At 36.9% G+C, this 21,891-nt stretch overlaps 1 long non-coding RNA gene across 1 annotated transcript in view; it reads left to right on the forward strand.

The window, feature by feature from the left end:
• The first annotated feature begins 9,283 nt into the window (after positions 1 to 9,283).
• The window catches only part of LOC145789536 (uncharacterized), a 31,139-nt gene continuing 18,531 nt past the window's right edge, over positions 9,284 to 21,891 (forward strand). Inside the window, exons 1-2 of the long non-coding RNA XR_014327559.1 lie at positions 9,284 to 9,332; positions 9,576 to 9,642. This is a non-coding gene — a long non-coding RNA (uncharacterized LOC145789536). The remainder of the gene's footprint in view (positions 9,333 to 9,575; positions 9,643 to 21,891) is intronic.

Genomic DNA, 21,891 nt, shown 5'->3' on the forward strand with positions numbered 1-21,891 from the left:
TATATATATATATATAGAAAAATTAGTGAAACATCCCTCCCTAACTTTGTGTAGTAGGAGAGGTTTAAGATTTTTTTTATTAGCTAAGGTCCTTCAATATTTTCACAGAGAAAATTTGACTCAAAGAAATTTCACCCGACTCAGAGAAATTTCGAAATGTCTTTGTGAAATCATAGAAACTTCTCTATGAATCTCTGAGTCGGGCAAAATTTCTCTGAGTTAAATTTTATCTGTAAAAATGTTGAAAGACCTTAACTACTATACAAATATTGCATATATTTTATTTTATAAAATCTTTAATATCAGGACCCTAAAAAATTCCCCTATATATAAAAGTAGTGTTTACCATCGAAATTTTTCTTTCTCCTATGTGGCATCTCTCTCTGTTTTTTTTTTCTTTTTTTTTAAAGTGACATGTAGCGTACCCTTATACTTAGTTATTTCTTAAATCTAATATTTACAAGATTTCTACTTAATCCAAACTACATAAAAATAAAATTTAAAATAATTATATGTACTAAAAAATACTTTACAAATTAATTTTCTTCTACTTTTTTCACTTTTATTCAAGTATTCAATTAAAATTAAATATATTTCTTATTTTTTTGTCTATCTTATTTATGTTTTATTATTAATTTATATAGTTTCCTTGTAACGCCCTCAAATAATTCAAATAACCCAATTCATGAGAGAAATGAATGTAACGTAATTGGTACACTTTCTTATAACAGAATTTGTATTACAAAAGGAGTTACATGCATTATATATTCATAAACGTTCATTCTGAATCTACGGCATGTAATGCAAATTAATAACAACAAATTAAATGCCCTACGAGCTTACATCTTTCCAAGACACATTTTGGTTACAATCAAAAGTGAGCTTCGCTCATTACATCTTAAGCCCTTGGCTTTATAAAAATATACAATCAAAATGAGAAGCCCTTGCTTCCAAAAGTTTCTCCAACGCTATTGCCTTGGTGGAGGCATGCCATCATTACCTGAAAATGTTATTCCCAAGTAGGGTGAGCCACAGCCCAGTAGAGATCATCTAACACAGTATATGAAATTTAGCAAAGGTATAAGTATACTATGCATATACAACGTCATAGATAACGACATCCACATTATGTATAGTCTTAAATTACCAAACTCAATCATTAAGCCATTTTCCTTCATTTCATTTAATTACATAAGCCAATTTCATCATTTCTCAACCACCCAAATGAGATTACAACTCGTTAGTTCTAGAACCACATTATCAACACGTAAGCACTTCAAACTTTTCTTTCATGAATATTTCGTCCGTGGGCAGCCGTCAAACGGGACCCATGTAAACGTAGGTTATACAAGCAATACCATTGCCATTTTACGGATATTTCGTCCGCGGGCTAGGCACCCATGTATAATTTCGAGACTTTCACCCAGGACACTCCGGCCAACTTAATTATAATGAAATCCATCCCCTTTCTCCTCACAAACAATCATTCATACATATGCAATGCATTTAATCACAAACTCAAACAATGAAGTACATCCTCTTTCCACTCACAAATAACTATACATATACAATGTATATAAATATAGTCATATTCAATGACAAACACAAGTGATTAGTTTCAGTTCACCTAATCCGCATGCAATTTCTAGAACAATCATAGCTATCCTCCACCAATACAGTTATTTCTAAACAAATATGAAATCTCATAATAGATAGTCTATCCGAAACTACCAAAGAATGGAATAACACATAACCAATCCCACCATTCATATTAATACCCTTTCCATTTCACATTTTTAATGTCAATTTTCATTATTTATACAAAATAATAATTTGATTCAATTAGGGCAAATCCCCATTTTTTCCCCAAATATTAGCCAAGTGCCAAAATCATCAAATCATACACAATATAACATCATTTTCAAACCCCTCAAGCATTTACTTCACCTTCACCCAAAAACCCCTCTTTTCATTTTGTGCCCGAACTCTAGGTTTACCTTAAACACCTCCAAATCACATCATTGTCACACAAGATACAAATAACTAAGCTAAATATCATATGAAAGTGTAGAAAAGATCCCTACCTCAAGCTTAGATGAGAGAGAAGAGAGAAAAGCTCAAAAATCGACAGCGATGAAACAACGATTTGCCCCGATCAAAACATAGCCCCTGACAAGCTCTACACTTAATCTCAAAGGAGTAAGGTGAAAAGATTATTCTAAGTGAGTAGATCTAGAGATTTAGGTGAAAAAGTTTGAGTTTTAGAGAGAGAGAGAAGAGAACTCACGGTTTGAAAGAAAGAAAGGGAGGAAATATAATGGGAAAAAGTGATTTGGGCCTATTTATAGTAGTAACAAATAGCCCTAAGGTCAAATAAAATAATAGGACCAAAAACCCCTAAAGGTAGGGCCCAATCAAACCCCAAAAATCTGAAAAAAAAAAGCACGCAGGGGTCGACCCTTCGGGAAGAGGGGTCAACCCTTTAGGTAGACAGGACAATCTAGCAACAAGCAAGGGGGGTTGACCCTATTTTCCAGCAACTAACAGACAAATTCTGCAACATACGAGGGTCGACCCTTCCCAGACTGGTGTCGACCCTATATTTTAGCAACTTCACCAACAGGTAAGGGTCGACCCTTAGGAAGGCCGGTGTCGACCATAGAATAAAATTTCTAAGCCTCCAAGGAACTTTTGACAAGAACAAGTGCGAACAAGCAAACCCAACAAATTTAAATCGAATTATACTCCTCCAAAACCCACATACAACAACATCAAAGATTTCCAAAATAAAAATTAAAGGATTCGAATACACTTTCCCAAAAGCTTTGAAGGATACAAGTGCTATATTCCTATTTAACATGAAGTTGTTTATTAGGAAAAAAATTTATATTTAATTTAAATTTTATAAATTTTATATACATATAATTATATATATATATATATATGTTTCTATATAATATGTATAAACAGTTTTAAAATAGATATTAAAAAAAATCAATACTCAACATAATTAATCTATCTATTTTTTCTTAATCTAACCACAGTATACTTATATTTAATTTTTTAAGATAATTTTTGTAGAACTTCCATTCCTACTTTTTTTTATTTATTATTTCCAACTGAACAAAAATAAATAAATAATTAGAATCACTTTTACTTGTATGTTATTATTTCCTTTCCAATTTAACTATTATTATTAACTGGCAGTTAACCCGTGGAATGCGCGTGCTATTCTTTTTTTTCCTTTTTTTAAAAAAAATATATATATATTTGATGATACAATGTGTGTTATCAAAGAATAATTTAATTTTAAATAATTAAAATTAAAGGATGATTTTAATTATTTATTTTGATAATATTGACGCTATCATTCTATAAAATTATTACTTGAATACTTATATATATTAATTTTAGTTAAATTATTTGTGTATTTTGATAATTTTACTCTATTGTATTATAAAAGTGTAATTATCATATAATAATTTTGTATAATATATATTATAAAATAGTAAAATAAATACTCATTTTGATAAAAAAAAATAATAATTAAATTAGAAGAACAATTAGTAACATAAAATTAAAAAAAAATTAACTATTTAATTTTTTTTTATATTCATTTGGAAAATAAAAATATGTAGAAATAAAAATTATATAACATTTATTAAAAAAAATTAAATATAAATATGTTGTAGTTGGATTATCATATAATGATTTTATATGATATATATATATATATATATATTAAATTATAAGATTATAAAATAAACACTCTTAATTAAATTAAAATATCAATTATATAAAAGAAATTTAACAACAATTAACCAAGAAAGAATCACATATTATCTAAACTTAAAAAAAAAATAATGAAAACATCCAAACGATAGATACATATCAGTGTGTGAAGTGATTAAAGCATCTGTAATATGATGTCAAAATATAAAAGAAGTTACTGTTCAACAATTGAAGTTCAACAATTGAAAAAGTAACTCAACCAGTAAATCTAAATTTTAGAGGTTCTTCGAGAGTATCATTATTGTGCAAGTTTTTCCTTTGTGTGAGTTGTGATTAAATAAAATAATGTAGAAAATGAAATATAATTTAATATATAGAATCACTATAAAATTTAAACGACAAATCCATAATATAGAATAATATATAATTGGTATTGGGTATAGAATAATTCACGAAAAATAAGAAGAAGAAAAAAAAAGGCAATTTAGCATTAAAAAAAATATTATACCCTTGAAAGAATTAAGAAGAAAAACATGGAACACAAAATTGGTATTGGGTTTGTGGATTATCTCAATTTACCATGAAAAATAAATATTTATCAAATAAACTCAATATAAAATAGGTAAAGTTAGTATAATTTAAATAAATTGGGTTTGTGTAGATATAATTAAGAAAATACATGCGGACTCTAAGGGGAAAAAAAAAAGAAGCCCTTATAATGTGCCACCTAGAAAAGAATAACTTTTAATAATATATATATATATATATATGATGTCAAATTAAGTGTTTATTTTACTATGTTATAATTTAATATGATATAAAATTATTAGATATTTATTTCAGTTATGGTTTTATAGTACGATAGGGTTAAAAATATTAAAATACACATAAATAATTGAAATAAAATTATTATATATTTAAATATATATATATATATATTTAAATAAAAATTTTATAAAACGATAAAGTTAAGATTATCAAAATAAATAATTAGAATTATTTTTAATTTTAAATGACTTTTTTCTCCAATTTAATCATTATTTTTAATATTAAAATGAATATATTATATTGAAATTCATAGTTTAAAAGAACAAAAATTACACTGCATATTTTGTAATATATTTTTTAAATAGTTATATATATATATATGTGTGTGTGTGTGTGTATACATAGATATATACATAAATAATTCAATTAAAATTATAATATATTTATTTATGCTATATTTTATATCATAATAAAATTAATATTATTCTTTTGTAATGCATACATTGCATCATGTTTCTAAAAATAATTTATATATACACATATATAAATAATTTAATTTAATTTTATAAAATATTATTTAAAAAGAAAAAAATTAAAAATAAAAAAATGTAAATTCCATATACAGTAGTTGAGATTTGTAAAAAAATACAAATTTTTCTTTACGTTTTGAAAATTATAAATATTCCCTTATCAAAAAAAAAATTCTCTACAATTGACCTAACATAAAAAAATAATTAAATAAAAAATTCAAATATCATCCAATATCAAAATAAAACTATCATACCATCTTTATTTTTATCTATCCGCTATCAAATCTCCCTATGTTACCACAATATTCTCCAATCCTCCTTGATAACACATCAAATGTTTGTAAACAATATTCTCAGTGGTGCTGGATGAGAAGAGAGTACTGCTATGATTAGACAAGGTGGTATTATTAGTTGGGAAAAAATGAAAAATATAAAAAGTGAGATATAAAAACTAAATAAACAATCTCTCTCTCTCTCTCTGTTTTCAGTATTTGGGGAAAATTTGAAAATGAATATAGAAAGAGAAAATTAGATAAATTTTTGAAAAAAATAAAATAAATTCAATTGAAAATCAAAAGTGATAGTGGATTATGTAAATATAAGATAAAGATAAAAAAAAAAAATCAAGTTTAAATTTGAAGATGAATTATAAGAATATAGAAGGAGAAAATTAAATAAATTCTTGAAAGATGAGGTACAGAGAAATTCAGTAAATATCAAATGAAGATTGAAAAAAAAAAAATCAAGTTGAAATTTAAAAATTCAAAAATAAAATATGGTAAACCTCGAAAAAAAATTAATATAACTCTAATAATAGAAGAACAGAAGATGATAGTAGTTTAAAAATTAGATAAAAGTGGAATGTCACCTATAATTTTTTTTTTTAATTTATAATTAAAAAAAACTCAAAAATAAGAATTGAGATGTAATGAGTTAAAAATTATATAAGAGTTAAACGGCAACTATAATTTTTTACAATTTGAATTTTTCATAGTTAAAAAATAAATATTCCTAATATCTTATTATACAAATCTTAACTCTATTTTGTGTCTGTTACTAATAATTTCTACCAATTATATATTCTAAAGTTACTTAATTTTAAAAAAAAAATTAAAAAATCAAGGGATCACCCTATAAATTTCAACAATTTTTATATTTTAAAGCTACTAAATAAAAAAAATAGCATCACTTTCTTTTTAAAATCTTAGTTAGCTTCATTATAATTTTGTTTTATGTCAATAAGCTCTAAATTTTAGCAATTTTTATATTCTGCAGCTACCAAATAAAAAAAAAAAAGAAAAATTATTTATAAGTCCTATTAGGGAGACTTATGTTACATATGGTCCTACTAAAAAACTTATGTTCTTATAAGTCCTGTGGGATGTTTGTTGACACATTTACTTTCATTATTAGTTGTTAATATCATAAATAATAGTAAAACCATATATAGAAAATTAAATGTTACCATAAATCATATCTATATAAACGTAACATAATATGACACCTACATAAACGTAACGTGACACTTATGATCTATGGTAACATGCAATTTTCTATATTGCATGTTACCATAAATCATATCTACATAAATGTAACATAACGTGACACCTACATAAACGTAATGTGACACCTATGATCTACATAAACGTAACGTAACGTGACACCTATGATCTATGATAATATTCAATTTCCTATTAAGTTTGCGAAACGTAACGTGACACGTTACGTTACGTTTATGTAGGTGTCACGTTACGTTACATTTATGTAGGTGTCACGTTACGTTGCGTTTATGTAAGTCACTACAACATTTTCTTAGTTTAGTGACATTTGAAAGTGCCACAAAACTATTCTTCTAATGACATTTTTTGGTCTTGTGACATTTTGAACAAGTGCCACTTCTATCGGTGCCACGGTAGATACGAGTACCACGGTAGATACTTGCAAGTGCCACTGCACCAGCATGGCTGAAAACTTTCAATGACATTTTAATGTCATGGTAGATATTATTTGTGGCATTATCAAGCGCCATTAAAAAAAGAGTTAGTGACACTTGTAAATGTCATTACACCATCAAGACTAAAACATTTCAGTGACACTTTAATGTCATGGTAGGCACTATTCGTGACGCTATCAAGTGCCATTCATGACAATAATTCATTGTAGAACAATTTGATCCGCTCTTGCAGAGACTCGAACCGCCAACCTTCCACACCATAAACCTTATACACCACACTCTTCCCGCTACACCTCTATAGCACCACATGATTATATATGCAACATATATTATTTATGTAGTACATACATCCATATTAATATAAAAGTATATGTATAAACATAATTATTTTATTGAATATAATTTATGTAAAATAAACTATTTACTACCAAAATAAAAAAAAAGACCACTTTTGGCTACTAATTATTTTTTAGTTGCTAAAAAACTTAACTTTTGTCGATCAAAATCGGATTTGGTCGCCGAAGATGCACTTTCAGCTACCAAAATTTTGGTCACCAAAAATTTTTATTCCCGCCTTAGGATTTTAGTTCTCCCACGCTAAAAATGACCACTTTTGGCGACTAAACTTATTTTTTAGTCGCCAATTGTAAACTTTTGGCTACTAAAATTTTTTTTGGCACCAAAAAGCTTTACTTTTGGCTACTAAAATTTTTTTAGTCAGCAAAACCCATATAATCAGCGACCAAACTTATTTTTAGTCGCCAATTGTAGACTTTTGGCTACTAAATTTTTTTAGTCGCCAAAAAACTTTACTTTGGGCTACTAAAAATTTTTTAGTCACTAAAACCCATATAATCAGCGACTAAACTTAGTTTTAGTCGCCAATTGTAGACTTTTGACTACTAAAATTGTTTAGTCGCCAAAAAGCTTTACTTTTGGCAACTAATGCTGTTTTGGTCGCTGAAACCAAATTTTTTTGGTCAGGAAATTTAGTCGCCGAATATACTTTTTCCTGTAGTGTATATTGAGTTTAATTCATTTATTTTTAATCATTTACGGCATTTTAAAAATTTAGAAAATATATTGACATTTTTTGTTTTTTCAAAAATATCATTATAAGCTTGAAAAGTTTTTGGCTTAATGGCATTTCTCAAAATGCTATAAAATATTTATTTATGACACTTTTCACCTAAGTGCCATAAAAAGTAATTTGCACCTACCTAGTGTCCTGACATTTTTTAAAAAATGCCATTGCAAATATTCATAAAAAGTTTTTGTAGTGACATTTTTGTTGTAGTGAAGTGACACTTTTTTTAATTGAAATGCCACTAGAGCCTTGTATGTTTGTGGCTCTATGACATTTTTCTAAAAAATGCCACCAAATATTCTTTTTGTGACATTTTTTAAGAACATGCCACTAGTATGGTGTCACTAAAATATGTTTTTGTTGTAGTGTTGTGACACTTGTTCATTGAAATACCATTAGAGCCTTTTATGTTTGTCGTTTTGTGGCATTTTTCAAAAACGTGCCACTAAATATCATTTTTGTGGCATTTTCTAAAAATATGCCACTAGTGTAGTGCCACTAAAGTATGTTTTTGTTGTAGTTTTGTGACACTTGTTCATTGAAATGTCACTAGAGCCTTTTATGTTTGTCGTTTTGTGGCATTTTTCAAAAACGTGCCACTAAATATCATTTTTTGTGACATTTTCTAAAAATATGCCACTAATGTAGTGCCACTAAAGTATGTTTTTGTTGTAGTGAGTGTCACGTCACGTTACGTTACGTTTATGTAGGATCTTGTGAAATACATTCCTATCTAAATAGGACTTAAGACTCTATAAGAAATTACACAGGACTTAGCCTACTAAGTGTCTGAAAAATGACTTATAAATAAGCGTCCCAAAAAAAAACATCACTTTTCTTTTTAAAATCTTGGTTAGTTTTATTTTTGCTATGTGTTGAGAGACTGTAAAGTGACATTGGTTGTGTTATGCACAATTATAAATAAATAATTAAAAATTAATTTTAAAATTAAATAATAATATAAAATTTATCTAAATTATATAATAAAAATGATTTATAATCAAATAACTTATATTTATTTTTATTAAAATTACACATAAATGATTTAGAGCATCTCCAATAATTCATTAATTTTTTTAAAAAAAATGCAATTTACAATAGTTGCACTGTAGTTTGCATAGATGTCCGGTGGGACGACTGGCCAGTCGTCCTGCCCGTCGACCGGTCAAGCAAAGCCACAAGACAAAACTCACGAACAGAGAGGTCTTGAACAGGGGGAGCCTGAGATAGTAGAACGAAAGAAAAAGCTGCCATTGAAGAGGTCTCTGTAGCACTTCCATAACTTGTTTATGCATTTATATTATAGTCAAATTTTATTTTTTTGGGGGTGGATAATATAGTCAATTATTTTGCATTTAAAAGTGAACGAGTTTTTATCAAGTGCACAGAGAGAGAGAGAGAGTTTTTATCAAGTGAAAGAGTTTCAAAATTCTTTAATAAATTATCTTTTCTGGGTTGTCAAGTTTGTCTCTGAGGCTTAAAGCTCTGTGTTTGAAATTTTTAGGGTTCTGAGGCTTGAAGCTCTGTCTTGAGAGAGGAGGGTGGATTTGCAGCTAAGCCACTATAACCAGGTACTACTTCTTCTTCTTCTTCTTCTTCTTCTTCTTCTTCTTCTTCTTCTTCTTCCGCTTCACTGTTTTCTCTTGATTTCTGCTTGTTGGTACTCTTTTGGGTGATGTTTATTGGGTGTTTTGCTAAGTGGGTTCTCTGAGTTTAGGCTTAACTTGTAATGGGTTTCTGTTGTTTTTCCTATTTCTTGCCCTTTTTATTTTATTTTCTTTTTTAATATAAATAATTGTTTGGGTTTTGGGATGATTGAAGATGTGCTTGAGATGAATTCCAGTTATTTATGAATTTTTGACACAAAAATTGACATGAGTGGGAATTATTATCTACTTGAAATTCGTCAAGCATTTTAATCTTAGTGTGGAGGGCTCCTACTATGAGGATTGAGGCCTCACTCCTTGCTTCAGGTTAAGATATTTTCCTAGAATTTCAGTTCGTTATCCTATTGAATGCCCAATACATGTGCTTTGTTAAATTAGTGCAGAAATTTTGCTCCTTGCTCATGATCAAAGCTTTTGTGATCAACTGTGAATCTGGGTGTATTGTTGTATTTATCCGTTCTTCCATATGGAGTAGTTAAAATATGCAGTGGGGTACACCGTTTGTCATGGCGTTAAGCATTCAAGTGAAAAACCCACATAAAAGTTCAAGCTTTGGAAGAATAAACATTACGAAGCACTGCACAGGAGCTTTGCATTTTTTTTTTTTTTTTTTTTTTTGTATGCAAGGACCACCGGTGGTCCGGCTAGTCGTCTGGTGGGACTCACTTCCAACGTAAACGCTCAATATTTTAATGAAATTTAATGCAGCTCCTTAGTTTGGTGAAATTTTTGGGCCGTTCTCATTTTGATATCATTATGATGAAACCGTTGGAGACAAAAATGTTGCTTTTTTTACCAAATTCAAATTTGGTGATGATTCTGCTTAAATGTTGGAGATGGTCTTATATATTTATGCCAACATGGCTTTCACCTAATCATTAAAAATTATCTTGTTCTATGCCCAACTTATGAATCATTTGACATATTTATTTATTAAATTGGTAAATAAATATCTATAAGTATTTTTTATTTTTTAAATAAAAATTATGAACATATTTTACGCATATCTTTTAAAAATTTTCAACTTATGTAAAATATTATATATTTATTTTACCACTATGAAATAAATAGTTACATATATTCAGATAGTTACATATATTTAGTCCTAAGGAGGTTATGTGTTTAATTCCCCTTAGAAGGGTTGAATTAAGGGAATGCAAGCGCTTATGTGCTTTGTCAAGGGTGGAGAGATTTTCTTCCGTAAGTGCTAATCTAACAACTAATAATTAACATTTGTCGATCAAAAATATATGTATATATATACATTCAGATATTAAAAAATTATCGAAGATAAAGCCGCCCTAAATTATATGTCATATTTTAGTTTTACTCTTAGTACAAATATTTGATAATAATAAATTTAAACATTATGTATAAATTATATAGCTATTTCGGTTTTAACTCGACCATTTTGCATCTTGGACTTGGGTTTCTTGGTTCCATATTGTTGTTTATATCTTACTTCCTTGGTATCTCCTTAAATTTAGCTTTAGGATTGTTGTGGTTGCGTTTGGGACAGGTTGGTTGCTTGGTTTCCAAGCTCTTATTGTCCAAAATTCTGCTCCTCTGCTCGAGCGTGTTCTTGCGCTCGAGCGGGCTTTGTGAACTCTCAGTATTTTATAAGTCTACAAAACTACTGGAAGAGTGTATTCTACGCTCGAGCGAATCTTCTTGCGCTCGAGCGGAACAACTTATTGTGTTTAATGCTCGGGCGTCAACTCTTGCGCTCGAGCGGACTGTGTGCAGAGACCCTAATTTTTGTAATTAACTTCAAATCCCTAACTTTGAATTTATTTCAATAAAGTCCTTGATTTTTCACTTAATTATGTTTTAAACCCTAGAATTGGGATGCATCGCTGATTAATTCGAGCAAACCCTAATCGATCCAGTAGATTAATAATCACCTTTAAAACCCTATTATTCATTATTAGACCTTATAATTATCGATTAATCACTTTAAAATCTTAATTTTCGGTAACACCGTTTTCGTTTGGTTTCTCGCATTTCTTTGCACTTTAATTTAACGGGACCCGAATTTATTATTTTAATTATTTTCTAATATTAGTATATTAATAATAAATATCAAGGGTTCATAAATTTGTACATGGTCCCTATATACTTCTTTTTTATTTTATCTCAAATCTTAATTGTAATATTTTATTAATTAATGTACTTGTGCCTATTTTATGTATATAAATACAAATATCTCATATATATATATATATATATATTGGAGCCCAAGTAGCTAGCCATGTGATGGATGAAAGGGCCTTGATGGCACTTTGACAAATTTGCACTTAGGGAACTTAGTTCCTAGGAAACCTCTCAATCCCTTCTCTATATATATGTGTAGACACCCCATTTTTGACCGACCTTAAGACTCAGACGTCACCAGTTGAGCGCTCGGTGATATTGCATATTGTGCTCATTCAGAAGTTTCAGAGTCTCGGCTGCGAGCCTTGCCTCCGGACTTCCGGACTCTTTCGTGTCTTGCCTCGGTTTGCGAACCAGGCTCTGTTTTCTCTGTTTTCTCTTCCCGAAGGGAGGGAGAGGTCTCATAGATCATCTCTCAGTGGCCGTAGGCTACATTTTGTGGTCGTAGGCCATTTTTCTCGTTTGGAGCCCGGTTTTCGATTTTTCGGAGCCGATAGCCGTGTGCCTCGGTTCGAGACTACCTAACCACCTCTGTTTGCTCCGGTTTTTGGCGTACACCTTATTTACTCCCTTTTGAGGAACACTGTGGCCCGAGAGACCAACTTCGTGGTCGAACGCCACCTCCGGTGGTTAACAGCCCATTTTCAGAGCCCCAGACCGCGCGTTTCGGTCCCCCGAACCTCCGTTTTGCATCCGTTTTGGTTCATTTTTTGTGGAGACCTTATTTTCATAGTTAGGAAGCTTGTAGGAGGGTGGGAGGCCAGCAATTGTTCTGAAAAGCCAGCTTTATTCCTTCATCGCTCTCCGACGCCCGTTTTCCTCACTTAAAAGCCAATGTTGACCACCCCGGGGCCACTTTCTTGAACCCTAAACCCCATTTTTGTGTTGTACACACCTGGGAGGCCACAAAATATTTGGTGGCCGACCAGTAATTATGCCTGACCCTTTTGACCCCCTCTAAAAAATGGTCTTTTATCTCTCATGGTTCACTTTTTCTGGGTTTCAACCACATAGTTGTGTTGTGCACACATGGGAGACTACCTTTTTGAGGTGGCCGACCAGTAATTGAGCTTGACCTTTTTGACCCTTGGTCGGCCGGCCATGGGAGGTGGTCGGCCGACCCCCTGAACCTTCTGAACCTGGCCGGCCATGACCCTCTCACTTGGTTCCTTACAGCTGCACCCTCTGTTTCCCCCCAGATCCTGTATCCGAGGGGGGTCTTTTGGGAGGGAAATTTGAATTTGATTTTCCCCCCATTTCCTCCATTCCTTTGCCTATATAACCAGCACCCCCAGCTGCATTTTAGGGGGTTACAAAAATTGTTTTAGAGCTCTTGCATTAAATCTCCCTCTCTCTCTCTCTATTCCAACCTTCAAAACACTCTTAGTCCTATACCATTTACCCTACACCTCATAGCACAAGGCCTCCATCCTCTATTCCAGAGGTGAAGAGCTCCTAAACTTGGTCCAAGAGCTGCTGGTCCATTGGTCTACAAGGGTGAGTCCCTTTTTTCCTTTTTTTTGCCTTATTTTGCTTTGTATCTAAGCCATACTTGTTAGCATTTTTGGGCTCCGACCCAAACTGTAAATAGTCATATTTTGTGCTCATCTCCATATTTGATTAAGGGTCTTTCTCTGTTTGAGACCTCCTGCTATCACTTGCCTCTTTATCTCTCTTTTAGGCCAATTTTTGCATAGTATTTTAGGCCTATTTGTGAGTTGTTTTGGACTTGGTTATAAACTGTAAAATAACTTTTTTTGAGCCCCTTTTCAACATTTTTGAAGGGCTCTACTCTGTTTGAGGCCTCCTGCTATCACTTGCCTCTTTATCTCTCTTTTAGGCCAATTTTTGCATAGTATTTTAGGCTTATTTTTGAGCTGTTTTGGACCTTTCCATAAACTGTAAAATATCTTTTTTTGAGCCCCTCTTCAACATTGTTGAAGGGCTCTCCTCTGTTTGAGAACAGCAGCTGCCAGTTGTCTCTTTACCCCTTCTTTTAGGTATTTTCTTGCATGATAGTTTGGCCATATTTGTGATTATTTTCGTGGCTTGATGTAAACTGTAAAGTGGCTTTTTTTGATCCCCTCTCCAACTTTGTTGAAGGGATCTTTGCCATTTGGGTCCAGCTGCTGTCCTTTTGTGTTTAATCTCTCTTTTAGGGCCATTTTTGCATAATAGAATAGTCCTATTTGTGTTCATTTTTGAGACTTGTTATAAACTGGAAATATGCATGTTTTGGGACTGTCTTGCATCTGTCTTCATGCTCCATCATCAAATAATGCATGCTTTGTATAGCTGTAAGTCATTCCATGTGCTTAGTTTCGAATTTCGGGGTTCATTCCATGCATCGGGTGCCATGTTTCCCTGTTTCGGGGCTGTTTTGTATCACATTTCAGCGCTGAAATTTGCATGTTTGCATACCATGTTCCATGCCTTGCCATGCTTTGGGTAGAGTGGCATTTGTTGCCTTAGGCTTGGTCCTCGGTTTGCGTGCATGCGTGCACGTATTTCGAGAGTCTCATTTTTCATCTCATGGCTACTGATGTGAGTATGGCTGAGGTCCACTAATGTTGGTGTAAGTCCATTGTGCATTGTGTATGTCATTTCATTTCATAGCATTGTGTTTGCTAGGTTGTATGTTAGCGCATTGTGTATGCCTCGTTACATTGTGCATTGTGTATGCCATCTCATAGCATTGTGCATGCTAGGTTGTATATTAGTTGCATTCATGCATGTCATGCATATTGCATTGTGCTTGGGATAGGAGTTAGCCCGAGCACGGGAAACAAGGGACGTTTCGTACTCCGAGTGACGGAACATGTCTCAATTCTCGATCACCGACACTCCGGATTATCCATGATGGGGTTTAGGTCTTGTTGTGTTTATATGTGCATTCATTTCATATCGAGTCGTGCAATTCGACTCCTCGGCCATCATGCATCGATATGCGTGATTGGTGGCACGAGGATCGAGGACTACACTCCCCGAAGAGTAGTCATGCATACATATGTGAAAATACTTTGCCATGCCCCTTTGTTGCTCTCTGTTGCAGCAAATCAGAAATCGGCAGCCTTCCGGAGCTCGACACGCATTCCAAGAACAATTGCAAACAGAGGCAAACCGGGACATCGCGAGGGATTCTCCGCACAAAGCAACCCGAGCATGCATCATTCATCATCAGGAGCAGATTTGAGGCAGTCCCTGGCTTGCACGCTAATTTATTGTTTTCCTAATTTAATTTGTTAATTAATTAGGGTTTTGTACATATTTGGACTATAATTACTCATTCGGGACTGCATTCATTCATCTGTTTTGCATATACCGGGCTCGGCGCATCATACTAACTGCATTGTATTTCAATTCCAAGTTGAATACATGTTAGCTGTAGCATTTCATATGCCATGTCTAGAATAGCCGAGCCTGCTATAGTTGCATTTTTGCATGTGTTGCATTAGGCATTTCTGTATAATTAGGATCATGCATGGATTTCTAATTAGCTTCTGTTTTGGCTTGGAGTACTCGGTAAGTTTTATGCTTTAGCATCCTTGCATGCGTGTGAGTGACTGCCATGATAACATGCTTACCATGAGGCTAATTGCTTATGTGATATAACTGCCTGAATGCCTGTGGGTGGAGGTTGGGTTATTTGGATTGGAACAAATCGTTGACTGTGAGTTTTTTTTAAGACCACTAGATAGTGGCAAATCATGTTCTTCTAAGCCCACCCGAGGGTGGCAAATCCACGTCTTATCCTACTTGCGAGTAGCATCATCAAACCATTTTCAAAATAAACAAACATGAAACGTTTTGTTCCAATTCAGGCGATCCAGTCTATACTTGTATGTTGTGCGCATCACATAGTAAATCTAGGCTAATAACCGGAATAAGAACACATAATGTTTTCAAAAATAGTTATCATGGTTAGTAGAGGCCGATCTTTGATCGGGCGAGCGGGGGTGCTCACGAAGTGACCTTCCCCAATCGTACCCAAGTTCCCGAGCCGAGACAACTTTGGTGATGACGGACACGTGGCCTTAGGCAACGAGTCAGGGTTTCCTAAATTTCCCCAAAATAAAACATTTAGGTGGCGACTCTGTATCTGGCAAAGCAGTCCATGTTTGGCACTACTTTCAAAAATCTGTTTTCTCAAAACGATTTGCCGGATTTAGACTCTTTGGTTCAGATTCAGAACCGTGACAACTTGAGAGTCCGAACTGTAGTGAACCCAAAACGAACAGAACAGGACTCACCCTCCCGGGGCGTTCGGGGACGTCTACAATTTCTGGCAACTCTGTTGGAGAGTTAGAGAACTTGACTCGAACTCATGATATCTTGTTTTGACTACACTTGTGTGTTTCTTTGCATTGCATTTGCATTGGTGCGCCTAGGACACCGTGTTTGCCATCTACTATTCCTGAACGGTTTGCCGGAGAGTTGTCTTGTCAAGGCATGACCATAAGGCTGACCGGTTATGGGCTCTGCCAGTATAGGAACACAAACCCCGGTTTTACCGGGGCACCCTTTTTGACCATTCGACCTAGTACATATTCGGATCCATAGTGACCATTCCAAACTAGGGCAGGTTGCTTAACTGTTCATAGGTTGTTTGAAACCGCTGCGTACGTAGTGAAACCTTAGCTCCTGACAAAATAGGACAGGGAAACCCTCCCCCAACATAGGGGTGTTTTGGCTCTCAATTATCTGTTATGTGCTGTCAGAGTGTGTCTCTACAGGGGTTGCATGTATCAATTTGCGAGTTTGGGGCATCAGGCCTGCGGGCATCAGTCAGTGTTTTAGAATCAATTATCTGCGGGTATCAGATTCAGTCTTTGGGGACAGTGATTCAGGGATAATGATCAGTGATTGAGGACAGTGTGTGTTCAGCTTACCGACTGTGTGTTGTTATGCCCGGCTGTGTGTTGTGCATTTACTTTAAGCTGTTATGCTGTCCGCTTATCTGTTTATTTATTTCCTTATTGCTTTATTTATCTTTTACTAGGGCAGTTTTAGCACAATTGCTTCCGACCAAGTAGATATTCCCCAAGCACCGTGGACCAGAGGTCGTCGACTCAATCGATCCGAGGATCTGGTTGACGGACAACCAGTGTTTCACTCTCTACCCCCAGTTATCAGACGGAGGCCAAGAAAACGCAGTGTATCCGAGCAGAGGTTGCCAGAGCAGTGGATTACCCCATCAGTGGACAGTCAGATTGAGATCCCGATTGTTGCTATAGAAATAGACCTACCAATAGTTCAGACAAATCAGGGCAGTATGGCGGTACCAACAGGAGTTGAGGAAATGATGCGTCAGATACAAGAGGCCATGCGAGCCATGCAGCAGGACGCTGTTCGCCGGGATGAGTTTGCCAAACAACAGGCTGAGATCAGGGCCCAGCAAGCAGAATTAATTGCCAGGCTGCAACAACAAAGCATCTGCTTCACACCCGGTCCCTCCCCCACCAGGAATCCCGGCACCCAAGAAAGCACCAAATGTCCAGGCAGATACGGACATACCAACAGGGCCAGCTCCGCCCCCAATTCTACCCCAGCTATCTAAGGCACCTACGCCTGTCAATCAACCGGACTCTCCCTTCGAGTTCGAGGTAGACCATACAGCACTGAAATTGAGCAAGCTCGAGAAGCTATTCAAAAAATCCCAGGGGGTAAAGGCTATCCCAGATATCGAGGACGGATATACTGACGTGGCTGTGACGCTACCGGATAGATTTAAAATGCCGTAGATCGATCGCTTCGACGGGTCTGGGGATCCCATGATCCACCTCCGGCTATTCTCAGATATACTGCGGCCAATGGGCCTAACTAGACCCCAGAAGCTTTCACTATTTGGCCGGACCCTGTCGGGTGTAGCCGCCATCTGGTATGCAAAGTTGAAGGATGATGTCAAGTGGAGTTGGGATGAAATGGCTGAAGCCTTTGTTGCACAATACTCTTACAACACCCAAATTGAGATTACAACTCATGATCTCGAAACAACAAGGCAGGAGCCCAAGGAGAGTTTCTCGGATTTCGTAACCCGGTGGAGGGCGAAGGCTTCGATGATGACTTTAAGGCCCACCGATAAAGACCAGATCAGGATGATTGTACGCAATCTCCAGCCAAAATTGATGCAAAAGATGATTGTACTGCCCTTCTCCACTTTTTCAGATCTGCACGAGATGGGGGTACAGATTGAAGATGTAATGAAACAGGGTCTGATCGACCAAGATAAGGAGCAACCAAGGAGGACTTTCAACTGTAACAACAATGCAGGCCCGAGTGGCGCTGCAGGTGCAAGAGCTTCAGAGGTGAGCATGGTCACCACCATTCCCCCTCCCCTTCCAAGACCCATGGCAGCCACGCCTTTCTCCGGTGCATCCGGAAGCAACACGCAGACCACCAAATACCAACCCAGAGGCCAAAGAACCTTCACACCCTTATACATGCCCCTGTCCAAAGCTCTGGGGGTATTAATCAGGAAAAAGCATTTGAAGCCCCTGGAGCCGAGGCCACTACCAAATCCACTCCCTCCCTCTCATGACCCAGCAAAATACTGCGCGTATCACCAACAACACGGTCACGACACCGACCGTTGTTTTAGATTGCGTCACGAGATCCAAGATCTTATTGACAAGCAGGTGATTGCGCCTCCTGACAAACCCAATGTCACAACCAATCATCTTCCACCGCATAACCAAGCTCCCCCTCCCAATAGAATCAATTTTATCCAAACTGGGGTCGCATTTTACGATCCTAGTATCTATATTACCCCATCCCACCTACCCAAGCCGGAGGTGCTCCTTCCTGACTGCACCGACTCTTTGTGCATGTTGGACATCTCCACAACCCAGCCAGAGCCGACGGTGGTGACCATCAAAGATGGGGTAGGGCAGACTTCAGAAAAGAATGGAATTGTTGAGTCTGGGATTGAACAGTTTGAGAGTTTTGCTGGGGAAGCCTACGATCCGAGTGAGTACATCTTGTCAACAGGCCAGATTGGGCTGGCTATAGAATTACCAGAGAAGGAAGAGTTGTGTGTGATCTAGGGGGATGGATTTGAGTAAGGGGCAAATGATTTGACGGCTGTGGAGGAGGACTTTGCCAACCTACAGTTTTTTAATGACCAAGAATCAGGGGGCGCGGCAGTCAACTGGTTTGATTATGAGGAATCGGCAGAGGCCACTGGATGGCTGGATGATCAACCGGATGTGGTGGAAGAGGCCCAACCAGAACAGGGCCCGGCAGGGGCGAGAGTATCAATTGTGGCCGGAAGGGCTGGAAGTCAAAATACATTGCCGGAGAGCGCCGGTACGAAGAATTTTGCTCGGGACTTGAGCATTGTGGATGAAGAGAAAGTTGAACCACAAACTGCACCAATACAGGCGGAACAAGAAAAGTTTTGGGATTCCGAGAGAATCAGGAAGGCAAAAGCCCATGAAGGGGCCGAGGGTGCTGTGGGCACAAGAATAGAAGATGCTGCGGGCATGTGGACTAAAGGTACTGCGAGTACGATCATACCGGGGCCGGACAGGTATCTGTCGGCGGCCGATAGAATGTGGTGGGAGGACGATGATTTATGTCTTGCCCGCACAGATGAAGATTGGGGAAACCATCAGCCGGACGACACCTGGTATATCGGAGAGGTCGACCATATGACGAGAAGCGGGCAGTATTTCAAGCCCCTGCACCTGGACCAGCCAGAAGCATCCGGAAAGGATAAGGAAGCTGAGAGACAGAAAGAAAAGCAAATTGAAGAAGAGGCTATACTGAAGCAGTTAAAGAAGATACAAGCAGACATCTCCATCTGGGGACTGCTTATGGCTTCACGGGTGCACAGACAGGCTATCCTATCTGCCATGGACAAGGCCAAGCTTTCTATAGACACCACACCAGAGCAGCTAGTTGGATTGATTTTTCCGGGAGGAGGTTCCCCGACGTTGACCTTTTTTGTCAAAGAACTACCGCCTGAGGGCGCAAATCATAACAAACCCATTTACATCTTCGTGGAATGTAGAGACAAGTGGGTGCCAGTGGTTCTTATCGACACGGGATCCGCCATTAACGTGTGCCCGTCAAGGACGACATATGCAATCGGGTTGAAGCCCGCGGACTTCGTGCCAACTACTCAAGTGATCAGAGCCTATGATAATACAAGCAGGGAGGTGATGGGGACTGTCAAAATTCAGACCCAGGTTGGTCCAAGACAACACAACATTGAATTCCATGTCTTGGACGTTCCCGCAACCTTTAACCTACTTTTGGGGCGACCGTGGTTGCACCAGGTCAAGGCAGTCTCTTCCACTTTGCATCAGATGTTGAAGTACCCTCACGGGAAAGGGGTAGCTATTGTTTTCGGGAATTCATCAATCCATCCACCGCCAGAAGTGTCTACACCAGTCTTGGAAATTGAACATGGCACGGAGGATTTGTTCTTATTAGGGTTTACTTTGGCTGAGGCCCGGGTTGTGCAGAATATCATGGTCGTTAATGAGGGAGTATATGTCAGTGCTCAATCTGTATACCTCATGAACAAGCTACAACACATCCCCGGGATGGGATTAGGAAGGAGTGGCTGGAAGGGCGTCGCAACATTGGCCGAAGTGCCACACAACCCTCATACCTTTGGCTTGGGATATCTACCCACCAAATAGGACTGGGTAAGGAAGGGAAAGGAAATGGCTGGAAGAGACAGAGTAAAGCAGGCCGGGAAGCCTTTTGAGCTGATGCATAGGCCCATTCAGGGTACCCTAAACGGACGCTTCGTCCGGGAGAGGGAGGACTTTCCATTTTGCGGCTTCCCAGAGCCGTGGCTGAACGCGGAGAGGAAGCGCGTGCTGGGGTTTGAGATTTTCTTTGACCTGCAGTTATCCGGGGATGACGTTGCCGAAGAGCAGACATACCCATCAGCTGAGGTTGAACAGAGTAAGAAAGTGCAGTCTGAGGACACCGAACTTGAAATGAGGGTACACTGGCGTGTCTACTTTCAGATCCTCCGATCGACCAGGAGTGCTTGGGGAATAACTTCTCGGTATACGTGATCGGAAATGGAATGGCTGCGGGCCCGCCAGCAACTATTTTGGATGCATCTATCGCACCCTCTCTCATTTGGCAGTATGAAGAGGGATTTTTGTCTAGCAGTACCGAGTCAGGTAGTGAGACGAAATCTGATTCTACCGAGTCTTGTGAGTCGGAATCAGGTTCCAGCTCGACTGAGTCTGAGTCTAGTAGTCCTGGGGATGATAACCCGGATGCCACAGTCTTGTCCAGGTCGTCTTTTTCTTTCTCTTTTGAGTCTGTTGTAACCGAAGAATCGGACGATTTGGATGTGCTTAATGAGAATCAAGTAGCTATGGTTTCTGAGTACTTTTCTGTGCCCTTGATTTATTGCATTAACTCAGACTTTCAAAATTTTGATGAAAACGACGAGGACGAAGTTCCTCCGGTTTTGCAATGCTTAATTGAACAAGAGTAGGAAAGATTTGTTAAACCCCTGGTTGATAAAATCACTACAGTAAATATTGGTACTGAGAAGGACCCGCGGCTGGTCCAGATCGGGTCCACGTTGTCTTCAAAGGAACGCGAGCGCTTAGTCGCTTTATTAAAAGATTTCAAAGACCTTTTTGCGTGGTCCTACGAAGACATGCCTGGAATCGATCCTGAGATTGTACAGCACCGGATCCCTCTTGACCCCGAGGCCCGACCCGTCAAGCAGAAACTCAGAAGGATTCGCCCGGACTGAGCTCTCAAGATTAAAGAAGAGGTCACCAAGCAAATCGACGCAAGCTTCCAGCTGGTATCCGAATACCCGACTTGGTTTGCCAACATCGTCCCAATGCCGAAGAAGGATGGCAGGATCCGAGTGTGCGTAAATTTCAGGGATTTGAACAAAGCTAGTCCGAAGGACGACTTTCCCTTGCCGCATATTGATTAGTTAGTGGACTTCACAGCAGGGCATGCTTCGCTCTCATTCATGGATGGTTTCTCAGGCTATAATCAGATAGT

The sequence above is a fragment of the Camellia sinensis genome, chromosome 4 (genome assembly GCF_055761805.1).
Source record: "Camellia sinensis isolate YWXY chromosome 4, ASM5576180v1, whole genome shotgun sequence".
NCBI classification, from domain to species: Eukaryota; Viridiplantae; Streptophyta; class Magnoliopsida; order Ericales; family Theaceae; genus Camellia; species Camellia sinensis.